General features: G+C 46.4%; 1 protein-coding gene across 1 annotated transcript in view; it reads right to left on the reverse strand.

The window, feature by feature from the left end:
• Positions 1-8,838, reverse strand: part of BRINP1 (BMP/retinoic acid inducible neural specific 1) — a 204,221-nt gene extending 195,383 nt beyond the window's left edge. The window contains exon 1 of the mRNA XM_032164985.2: positions 8,459-8,838. The gene's annotated coding sequence lies outside the window, so the exon portion shown is untranslated. The remainder of the gene's footprint in view (positions 1-8,458) is intronic.
• Positions 8,839-11,469: the final 2,631 nt, after the last annotated feature.

Consider the following 11,469-nt stretch of genomic DNA (forward strand, 5'->3'; position numbering starts at 1 on the left):
ACTCAGAACCCATCAAATTCCATAAGAAATCTGGCTTATCCACTACCATGTAAAGGGAAACGTACTTACGGAAGGCAGTTGTCTCTTTCACAGTTCTGTTTGCTCTTCTAGGTTTATCTTGGAGCTCCTGGGGACTCTAGGAATTCCACAGCCTACTAGAGTTTCATCTACTTTCGCAGATTGCTAAATCTTAAAATGGAGACTTGAGAATTCACCACTTTTTCCCCAAAAAGCAATCATATCCTGGATGTCTGCCTTTCCTCCATCTGAATCAGCTTGTAATCTGTAACACGGCTGTTCTCCATTATCCCTAAGATCCATTATTTCTCACAGAGGTTCCCAATGGCTCATTTGCAGGACCTTTGCAAGGCTAGATAAATTATATCTTAGAAACATCCCAGGGCCAGTACTGGGTTAACCCTTACAAAGGGTTCTAGCTGTTCATATAGGCCATTTGCTAAGAGCCCTGCTGCTCTGACCTTTGCAGTTTACACAAAAATGGTTCCATGTTGCTTTTGTTAATTGCCTTATCAATCTACCTCCCACCCTTGGGGGAATACAGTCTCCTAGCTATCTCAAGATGGCCCCAACTTCCTTGTGTACAACTCTGTACCCTGTGAGAAAACCTCTGCAAACTGAGAACAAAATTTGTTCAGAATGATATATTTTGTGTCCTCGCCAGGCTCTCCATTCCTGTGTGGGGATAGCAGGAAGCCCGGGTAATTTATGACTCTTAACTTTCTCATACCCAGTCTCATTCAGTCTATTCTCCTTAAGGCCACTTGCAATCTCCAAAAGATAGTTCCCTCAGGAGACAAAGATCCCCTTCACCCTCATATGAAAAAAAAAAATTAATTTCACTTTTTCTCAGCCTCATTATCTCCTTAATTGTCTTCTTTGCCCCCTCAGTAGCAAGGACTGTCTATGGATCTCTAGGCAGTCTTTCTGGGCTGCTGTGTTCCATGAGGACAGTGGGTTTCACGTTAACACTTAATCACTTTGATATCAGGAGTTGCCACCACGGCATAGAATCACTGTCTCACCACCACTCAGCCACACTGTCTCGAAACACAGTCTGTGCTGTAAGGTATGACCTCTTTTAAATTTGCTTATTTTTTAGAAAACATCTAAATCTTATGAGGAAGCACAGCTACCGTGTGTGTCTCTCTCTGCTCTTACAAGAACTTTGTCATGCAACATCTTCTTCTTCTTCTTCTTTTTTTTTCAGACAGAGCCTCACTCTGTCACCCAGGCTAGAGAGCAGTGGCACGATCTTGGCTCACGGCAACTTCTACTTCCCAGGCTCAAGTGATCCTCCTACCTCAGCCCCCTAGGTAGCTGGAACTACAGGTGTGCACCATTATGCCCAGCTACAGTTTTTGCATTTTCAGACCCCTTACCCAGGCCGGATGGCCGAACTCAATGCAACTCTGTCTTGCCTCAGCCTCCTGAGTAGCTGGGGTTACAAGCGCACGCCACCATGCCCAGCTATTTTTGTATTTTTAGTAGAGACACGGATTCACCATGTTGGTCAGGCTGGTCTCTAACTCCTGACCTCGTGATCCACCCACCTCGCCCTCCCAAAGTGCTGGGATTACAGGCGTGAGCCACCGCGCCTGACTGCAACATTTTCACAGAGCCAGGCAATATACCTTCAGTGAAGCAAGCCAGAGCTGGGCCCTTCTCAATTTACAGAAGGCAAGCCTGGAGAGATAAAGATAGGTTCTTGAGGAGGTCTAGATATATAGTGATAGAAGCCAGGACTGGAATCAGGTACCCTGAGTCCCTGTGCTCTTATTGTATAATATTCTGAATTAATGGAGACATAAAAGAAAAAGATACTGCCTGTGATCTCTGAGACTTTATAGTTCACTGTCGACATCCTCCTCACCACTATCACTACTGAAGTGTCTTCCTTTGACTTCCCCTTACCCAAAATTCTCACAGAACTTCTGAAGTGACAATTATCAATCTATCATGAATGATAATTATTTATAGATTTGCAGATCGGTACTATTAGATTGCCAGCACCTAGCAAGATTCATCACCATACCCCCCAAGTCACTTTGTCCAAAGCCTTTCCACGACAAGATATGCAATAAATATTTGCTGATCCAAACTGAAAACTTCCAGCTTTCATTCTTTGTCACAAGACTTCATTTAAATTACTTTATCCCCACATATTCATTCTCTCCTTCCTTTTCTATCCATTTCCCCTACTCTTGTTTCTCCTCCTCCCTTTAGACTGTTGTATCTCCAGGGTATGGCATTCAGAGTAGGACTAGAAATTAAAATGAGAAAACTTGTTGAAATTACTGATTAAAAATGGACATAATAAAAACCCATCAAGAGTACTTGACAATGACCTTCTGTCAATTCTCAAACTCTCTTTAGGCTTCAAACTACCTGCCTTCCAACCAGAGATGTCAAGGAAAAGATGTCAAAACTTCTCACTCTCCTGTACAGGCCATTGTGATCTGCCCCTGCCTACCTTCCTAATTCCCTTTTATGTCATTTTCCCAATTTGAAAGCTTCAGCCACACTGGCAGGTAGTCCATCTCTTAGACTCCCTGAGCTTGTCCCAATGAAATGACTCCGTGGCTTGTTTTGTTTTGTTTTGTTTTTTGAAACAGGATCTTACTCTGCTGCTCAGCTGTAGTATAGTAGTGCAATCACAGATCACTGCAGCCTCAACCTCTCAGGCTCAAGTGATTCTCCAACCTCACCCTACGGAACAGCTGGGACTACAGGTGCCCAGCTGTTTTTTTTAATGATTATTATTATTGTTGTAGAAATGGAGTCTTGTTATGTTTCCCAGGCTGGTCTCAAACACCTGGGCTCAAGCGATCCTCCCACCTCAGCCTCCTAAAGTGCTTTGATTACAGGCATGAGCCACCAAGCCTGGCCAACTCTATTTTATTCTTCTCTCTGCCTCTAATGCTCTTTCCCCACAAAATCACATGGCTGATTCCTTCTCATTTAAGCCTCAGTTCCAATATCACTTTCTCAGAGAAGGCTTCTCCTGGCTACTCAATCGAAAATTATACCATCCACATTCCTTTCTAGCACATTACCACAACTAGTGGTGTGACATTTAATATTATATAAAATTATCTTGCTTATCTATTTGTTTACTCATTGATTATTCATCTCTCTCCTCTAGAGTGTGAGCTTAATGAAAACAAGGCCATGGCCATGTTCATGCTACATTTCTAAAGCCCAGACCTATGCTATTCAATACAGTAGCCATGAGCCACATATAGCTATGTAAATTAAAATAAAAATTAATATAAGTTAAATAAAATTAAATATTCAGCTCATCAGCAACACTGGCCACATTTCAAGTGTTCAGCAATCGTACACGGTTAGTGGCTACCATATTGGGCAGCACAAAAAACATGTCCATCATCACAGACAGTTCTATTTGACAGCTCTCGTCTACAGCAATGTTTGGCAAACAGTAGGCACCCAATAAATATTTGTTGAATAAATCCTCACTCAATTTCAGGTCATCCTTCCCTTTTTTTGGTAGCATCAAAGCCCTAAAAGTGAGGTAAACTAGACAATTTCCCTAGGACAGTATTCAGGGTGCCAAGAGGCCTCCAAGCAGATGCTACAGAAGACAGGGCTGTGAAGACAATCCCCTCTATTCAGAAAGAAAATTGTTGTGAAATAATTATGTTTTCATAATATTCAAAGAACTGACAACTGGAAGAGAATTGCACTTGTGTGATTTCAGAGACGTATGGATAGAAGGATGATTTAGGGGCAAAGTAAGAAAATATTCCAACAAAGCTCTTCAAATATGACATAGGCTGGTTTGTGTGGTAATGAACTTGCTATCACTAAAAGTACTAAAACTGAGACTGAATGGTCATGTATTATTGGCATTACAAAACAGAGAAAAGTTTGTTATTGAGAAACCTTCAGAGGTTTTCTTTGATCCAGTGACTCATGACACCTTCATACCATCAATTTCAAAGAGCTCATAATAACTCCCAGCTATTCCTAGCATCTATTGAACAACTCGATGTTGCCAACCATTCATAATAGTTACCATTAACTCAGCGGTCCAGTGAAAAGAGCAGAGATGATGTAAGAAGGAAGACAGATTCAAATTCTAGCTGTGATGGTTGTGTGACCTTGATCAAGGAGTCTAACCAACCTGGGCTTCAATTTCCTCTTCTGTAAAAGGGGCTGTATCTGTCTCACTGGGTGGAAAGAACGACTACATGGGAGAACAAAACTAAAGACCCTGGAACACAGGAAGTCAATGGTCACTTTCAAGTAGGGTCTAATTTTCATCTGTCTATACTATCATTGGAATCCCCATATTCTTGGTATAGGCAAAAATGCCGTAACGGCATTGCTTTAAATGAACATGAAGCAATTGTTAGCTAGAAAGTGTGAGAGACAGAGAGAGAGATGACAGTTGCTACTGAGATGCAACAGGAAATGCAAGGGCAAACATGTATAAAGCAACTACTCCGTGTCAGTCTCTGGAATACAAAGATGCTCCTGAGACCATACTGAAGAGAGTAAGATAGACCTATACCCCCAGCGCTATAAAGCAGGGCACACAGAGACACAAACTAGAGTTTCAGATAAAATGGTACAGAAAAATCAGGTGATAAAGATATTAATTCCAAAATAAGATCTTCAGAAGACTTCTTGGAAGGGTCGTTTGAGCTAGATGTTGAAATATGGGTGGAATTTTGTTAAAAGTCGTGGCTGAATGTGGGAGATGGTGGAAAGAATAATAAAGATAATCTTTGCAGAAGGGAGTACAACTGGAAAAATTATTTGAGGAATGACATTTAAGGACCTGTCTTCTTCACATGACCTCCATCTTGTCTTTAACATGGTTACCAGTAGTTCAGCAGCCAATTTGTTAAGCTTTGTATTTCAGCAAGGGAAAAGCAGGAAAAGAAGGGTAGGGTATGTCTAACCTTAATGGCCCATTCAAGTGATAATGTACTGGTGATTTCCTCCAAGGAATCGGGAAGGGAAAAGAGAGAGGTTGCAAATCAAAAAATGTCTCCTTGCACAACTGAAGCCCTTTGGGCAAAGACCTTTTCAGAAAAATAGAAGACTTTATGATCCATAACGTAAACTCTTGCAAGCACTAAGAAAGAGATGTTGAATTTGAACTGATCAGGGGAGGGTGTTTTTACAATTCTTGCCTGTACCAGCGGCAAAGATACTCATCACAGCCTGAGCTGGGTCGTCTAAACTCAACGGGGGCCCAAGAGCTGATTTGGAATCTCTGAGCTGTTTTCCTTGGTTGAAATGGAGTCACAGCTCCCCCTTCTGGGAGCTAAACTGCCATCCAGCCCCGGAAAATCCTGCATGGAAAAGGCTCTATTGCAGATGGGCCTAAAACCCCCATGTTTTTCAGTACTTGCCTGCACCCCGAAACAGGCATCTAGAAGTCTAAGAGCACGCTTTTGAGTGAACTCGATTCTGACTTCTCCAGGGTCTCTCTTTCACAGGGCTTTACATTTCTCCTTGCCTGGAGTTTATGAGTCCTAGTCTTCACATGGGAGATGCTTTATATGGGAGAACACAATTTGGTGTGGAGGTTCCCTTTTTTGGAAATGTAGCAAGTAGGAAAGGTTTCTGGATCTTTGTGTGCACATGTGTGTATAAGCACACCTATGCATATGTGCTTGCATATGCTTCTGTGCCTATAATATGTATAAATGTCTAGGGGTGAGATTCTAATTAATATAAAGAAATCAATTTGCCTGAAGTATTTGCATTGGTAGATGGGTGTACATTTTGCTCTCTGGAAACCAGTGCATTCCTTAATAAAAATCTCAGATACAGACCAGACACTTTGCTGGGTTCTGCCTACCAGTCACACTCAGTACTGGGTCCTTGCTTTTCGGTAATTCCCTAAAGACATTGGAGAAGGAATCTATGTTCTCTCTCTGTCTCTCTGTCTCTCTCTCTCTCAATCCTTCCCCCACCCCCATGTGTGTGTGTGTGTGTGTGTGTGTGTGTGTCTTCTGGGAACAGTGATTGAGGCACTGTATCTTTTCTCTTCAGGGTCATGTTTCCAGATAGAAAAACCCTGAAATGCATCTCTGAAAATGTGAAGTTTGATGAGGGAAGACAAGCGATTGTCTTCGTAGGGGTCATGGTGGCAGGGTGGCAAGATAGGAGTGGGAGCAATCGATATACAGTCCCAGGCAGTGTGGGAGAAGTGGAAAGGCTATTGATCTAGCTGATAAGCCTAGATTCTAGTCCTGGGCATGCCACTAACTCACTACTGAATGTTGGGGAATTCTCATTCCCTCTTTAGGCCACAGAGTCCTGCCTTTCTGCTCTTTAATATTCCTTCCAGCTTCGATCGTCTATGAATTAGGAAAGAGAGAAAATGAGGCAGTTCCCAAAAAGGGGTCTCCTCCTTGGCCCTAGTACCCCCTACCCAAGATAATCCAGGGGGCTCTGCTCTGATATGAGTTTCCTGAAGGAGATTCTCTGTGGCTATGTGAAGGCTTCAGCCTGAGGTATCAGCCTCTGGACAGAGAATGGTATGTCTGCAAGTGCCTGCAGGTAGAACCCACCCGCTAGGGCAGGTTCCTACAAATACATGTTTGCTTTTATCTCTCCGCAGAATATGAACATATATGTGTGATATATATATATATATGTACATTTTTTAGGCCAAGTATATTTCTACTTTTTTCCCCTAAGAGGGCTTTTCAGTGGCCCCTCCGAGCTGAGCTAGACAAGAGGCTGTGTCCCAGCGTCACGGCCCTTGTCTTCTCCTAGCCTCCCTGCCTGAGAGCAGAACGGCTGCCGCTTACCTTGAGAAAGTAACAGCTGCCGAGTCTGGAAGCCATGCTAACAGCAGTAAAACTCAGCATTTTTGCTGAGTAGGGCAAGCCTTTAAGAGGCAGCTGGGAATCAAATCAATGGCTGGCCCCAGAGCCCAAGCCCAACAGTATCAAGCCAGGGTGGCCAAGGGACCTACCTAAAGAGCCTCCCAGGAGATGGAGGAGAGAAGAAAGAGGGCCTTGACCCAAACTACCTTTCTGGCTGAGATTCTTCCACGGCCCCCCTGCCCTTGGCAGTATTTTGGAGCCAAGTGAGAGATGCGAGGTACAAACCAACAGCAGTTTAAGTCAATTACTGCCACATTCTGTCATGGGTTCCCCACTCACAGCCCCTTTTCAAATTGTAGATGTCCCTCAGTACTGAAACACTCTCTCTCTCTCCCTCTCTCTCTCGCTCTCGCTCTCTCTCTCCCTCTCCACCTCTCTGCCTTCTCTCAATATCCCCCTAACTCCAGGGGAGCCATGGAAAGGCATATTTAGGAAGAGACTCTCTGGGGGCTTCTCCGCCTGAAATGGGGAAAGAAAGACGAATCTGTCTTAGGAAAGTGCCCCATCCATCTCCTTCCATATCATCCAGAGCTGCCCCCAAATGAAATTTCCTCTGAGACCCTTTGCAACTGTGATGGATGAGCAAGTCCCCGAGGACGCTTTCTCCTTTCCCCTGAGGGGGATCCATGCAAACTTGCCCAGATCCTCCCCAAAACCACCAGAAGCCGGAGGGCTGTGTTGATTGCAAACGGGGATACAGGGTAAATCCCTATCCCAGACTTTCCAAGCCCCAGATAAGGAGCCCACCGCTGACTTCCCCCTTTCTCTTTCACCCACTATCCAGTGTCTCCAAATTCCCATCAGAATCTTGGAGTCTGCCCAGTGTGGAATTTAAAGTGACAGCGTCTCATTTGCCTCGGGGGTTGGCCATGTCTCTTTCATATTAAGCCGTGGGTCCCAGCGTAGCAGGATTCCACCGTTTGGAGGAATTTTCCTTCAAGGGTACCAACATTGGGCTAAATAAGGTGCCATCTACAGCCTCATAATCCTCCCGAAACCCCAAGCCCAGAGCCCCAAGAGGTAGTCCACAGCGGGTTTCCCGATGACTACGTGATCCTATAGTAAGGGTCCCATTTCGTGTAAGCTGGAGAGACCTAATTAAAAAGACACACGAGGGCACACATACAAATACATACGTACAAACATGCACACACATATCGCGCCGTAAGTAGGTTATAGGACCTCTCTCTCTCTTCACCCCTCCCTTACACACGCGGACACACACACACACACACCACAAACACACGCATCAAACGCAAACGACGCCGCACACGCAAACACACACTAGCACTACATCAAGTTCCCACCATGGTGCACACGTCGGGAGCGCGCGGGGACACACACGCCACTCACTCAAACCCGCAATTAACCCTTTGAGCCCCAGGCACAGGAACCCCCTCCCTAGAACTGGAGAAGACTTGGAGGCGGCGGCGCGGCCAGGTGAAAAGCGGACAAGGGTGCCGGGAGGGGGAGGGGCGGAGGAGCGCGAGGGCGCCCCGAATGCGGTCCGGGGCCGGGTCCAAGGGCAGCGCGGCTGCGGGGCGCTGCACCCGGCGCCGCCTTACCTGGAGTCAATGTCCGTCTTTGGCGGAGAGCTGCGGGCGGACGCTTTTTATTCGGCTCGGTGGGAACTTGGGAGAGCCCTGCGTCCAGCTCGCATTCCGGGGACGGCGCGGGGACTGCAGGCGTGGGGGTACCTGGCTCCTAGCAGCCTGGCTCATACTCAGCCGTAAAGTCCCCTTCGCTGGTCCCGAGGACAGGCATGAATCCCAGCTCCGGAAGGCGGTCACTACTCCCTCTGCCTCCCGGCTCTCTAGCTCTCGCTCTCGCTCTTGCTCGCCCGCTCTCTCGCTCTCGCTCGCTCTCTCGCTCTCTCCCTCTCTCGCGGGTTCGCTCGCCTGCGCTCTCTCCTCCCCCCGCGCCAGATCAGTTTGCAGCCGTGGGGTCCGGGAGCCAGGCGGCTGGCGAATGGAGAGGGAAGTCCAAGTGCGCCGCGGTCTCCAGGCGGGGAGCGGCGGAGGCCGGGCTACGCCGGGGGAGGGACTTAGCCGGCGACGGCCGAAAATGAATGGGGGAGCGGCGGCCGGGGGGCGGGGAGGGAGGAGCCGAGCGCCGGGGTTGCTTCCGAGGAGTGTTTTGTACATCTTTAGGCGGAGGAGGAGGAGAAGCGAGAGGAGGAGAGACGGGAGGCCGCCTTGAGGGAAGGGCGGCCCGGGTGGGCTGGGGCTGAGCCGTAGGGAGTTTCGTGGGTCTGGGGCGTGTAGGGTGTTGTGTCTATGCGCACGAGCATCCAAAGGGACCGCGCATACGCGCAAACCCGGAATTCTGGTGCCCTTAAGCGTGACAATACTGTGTGTGTCGCGAGTACCTGAGTGTTTCTGGGGCCGCGGGTGTTTCCACGGCCGCATGGATCCATCGAGTGTGGGTTTTGTCTCGGGAGGTGCCCGTGTGGGTCCGTTTGTATCTGCGCGTCTCTCTGTGAGTGTTTGACACTGTTTGTTTCTCTCGGTGTGTAGGCGAGAGCCCACGTAACCTCCCAGAATGAAGCAAGAGCTTCTCTACGTAGGCAGGATGTAGGAGTGAGAAGCTGAGGGGACAGGAAGTTCTCTGGAGACCACCAGAGGCGGGGAAGGGGCGAGGGTACAGGGACTAAGACATGAAAATAAAAAGCAAAAGACTCTGCAATCAGCCTGAGATGCAGGCTGGGGCTGCTAACATGGGCCTCTTCCTGAAGCAGAAAATAAAAGCCCTCGTATGATCTAAATTCCCACAGAGCGCACATTTGGTATGTTTGTTTACTTTGCTTCCCTTCTGATTGAAACCAAATCAGCAATGCAGATTCCTAGTCCCTTGAAGTTTAGGCAAGAATAGAAAGCATTAAGGCTACCAGATGGAGGGGCAGGAAGTCATAGGAAAAGGTGTTGGAATACATAAAAGAGCCAGATTCAGTAGAAGTGCAGGCTCGAGAGAGGTTGGAGTCCTGTAGCTGTGTGGTCTTGGTCAAATTACTTACCCCTTAAGCCTTAATTCCTTGTCTGTTTAATAGAATAATAATATATCTACCCATCTAATAGGGTTGATGTGGAATTGTAATGAGTTAATATATGCAAAGGCACTTAGACTGCTCATGAGTTAATGTATGCAAAGGCACTTAGATTGCTCCCTGACACCTAGTGAGTGCTCAATGCATGTTGTCTGCTTTTATGATTGCCATTGTATGTTTTTTGTTTGTTTGTTTTTTAATTCAAAGGATGATAAGAGAGAGATGTGACCACCAGGGAGGCCTAGAACAATCTAGGAGCCAGTGAACTAATTGGAGGAAGAGGAGTCTTGAAACAAAATGGAAGAGAAATGTTTGAGTGATGAACTGGGAACTCGGGAAAAATCATTTAATCGACAAAGAGAAAGAGAGAAAGAGAGGAGAAGACATCGAGCTAGCCAGAATGATCCTGGGTCTCAGAAGGTTAGGACTGAGGGGAGAGGAAAGGGAGAGGAGGAGCAGCCAGTGCAGAGCTTCTCAGCCTCCACTGGAATCCCAATGAGGAGGAGTCAGCACCACGGACAGCTCTCCAGTCACAAACCCACCCAGCGATTTCTCTTTTTGCCTGGTGGAAACTTCTCCCTTTTTTCTTGGGCAACTTTCTCTTTCCCTTGGCTTCTGGTCCAGGTTCAGGTCTTGAACACAGGTTCCCAAGGGCAGTTCTGACTTTGATTCTGACCACGAAGAAATACGCCCATCACACACACTGCTTCTCCCACCCACAGCAGTATGAAAACCCAGGTCACTATCTCTTGCCTCTCCTCTCTTTCTTTTCTCTCTCTCTCTTTCTCTCTGTACCCCATTCCTTCCTTTATTCGTCCTTATCTTTGTCTTTGTCTCCCCATCATCCCCCAGCTGAGATCTACTTCCATGACTGTTAGTAGGCAACAGCTGCCCTGCTGATAATGCAGTTCTGAAATCAATCTGAGACAACGTAGTCAGGCAACTTCAGGTGAAGACCAAAGTTCTGACTGCTTCTTCTTAACCCTCTCCTTGTAATCAATCTCCCAAGATGGGTTATGGTCTACATACCTTAGAAAGTGGGGACTTACTGCTTTGGAATACTGTCCAGTCTTTCCCTTCCTCACCCCACACAGTCAATATTTCCCTAAAGAAACAAAGAGCTCTTCTAGTTCCAACTAATATTACACAGAGAGAAAGAGGAGAGATAATTTTGAACTTTTACCGTGCACCAAGCATTTTATTTGCAATGTTCTGATTATTGCTTATAGTTCTGAAAATACTTTGCAATATGAGATAGATAATACTATCCCATCTTTATGGCATAGGAAATTGAGTCTTGAAAAACTTGAGTAGCATGCCAAAATATAGCTAGTAGGTGATGGAGTTAGGAATTCAACACCCAAGTCCAAGTCCAAAATCTTTATCCTCTAGGAATAATGGGGAAGCCCTGGGGTGATTGGAAATTCTTGGAATTTTATGGAGTCACTGCACCCAACCCTAAATATCAACTTAGATGTCTGGAGACATTGCATTATCTGTGCCCCATCCCAGTGGATGATTTAGTGTACCTTG

The sequence above is a fragment of the Hylobates moloch genome, unplaced genomic scaffold (assembly GCF_009828535.3).
Source record: "Hylobates moloch isolate HMO894 unplaced genomic scaffold, HMol_V3 SCAFFOLD_10, whole genome shotgun sequence".
Lineage (NCBI taxonomy): Eukaryota > Metazoa > Chordata > Mammalia > Primates > Hylobatidae > Hylobates > Hylobates moloch.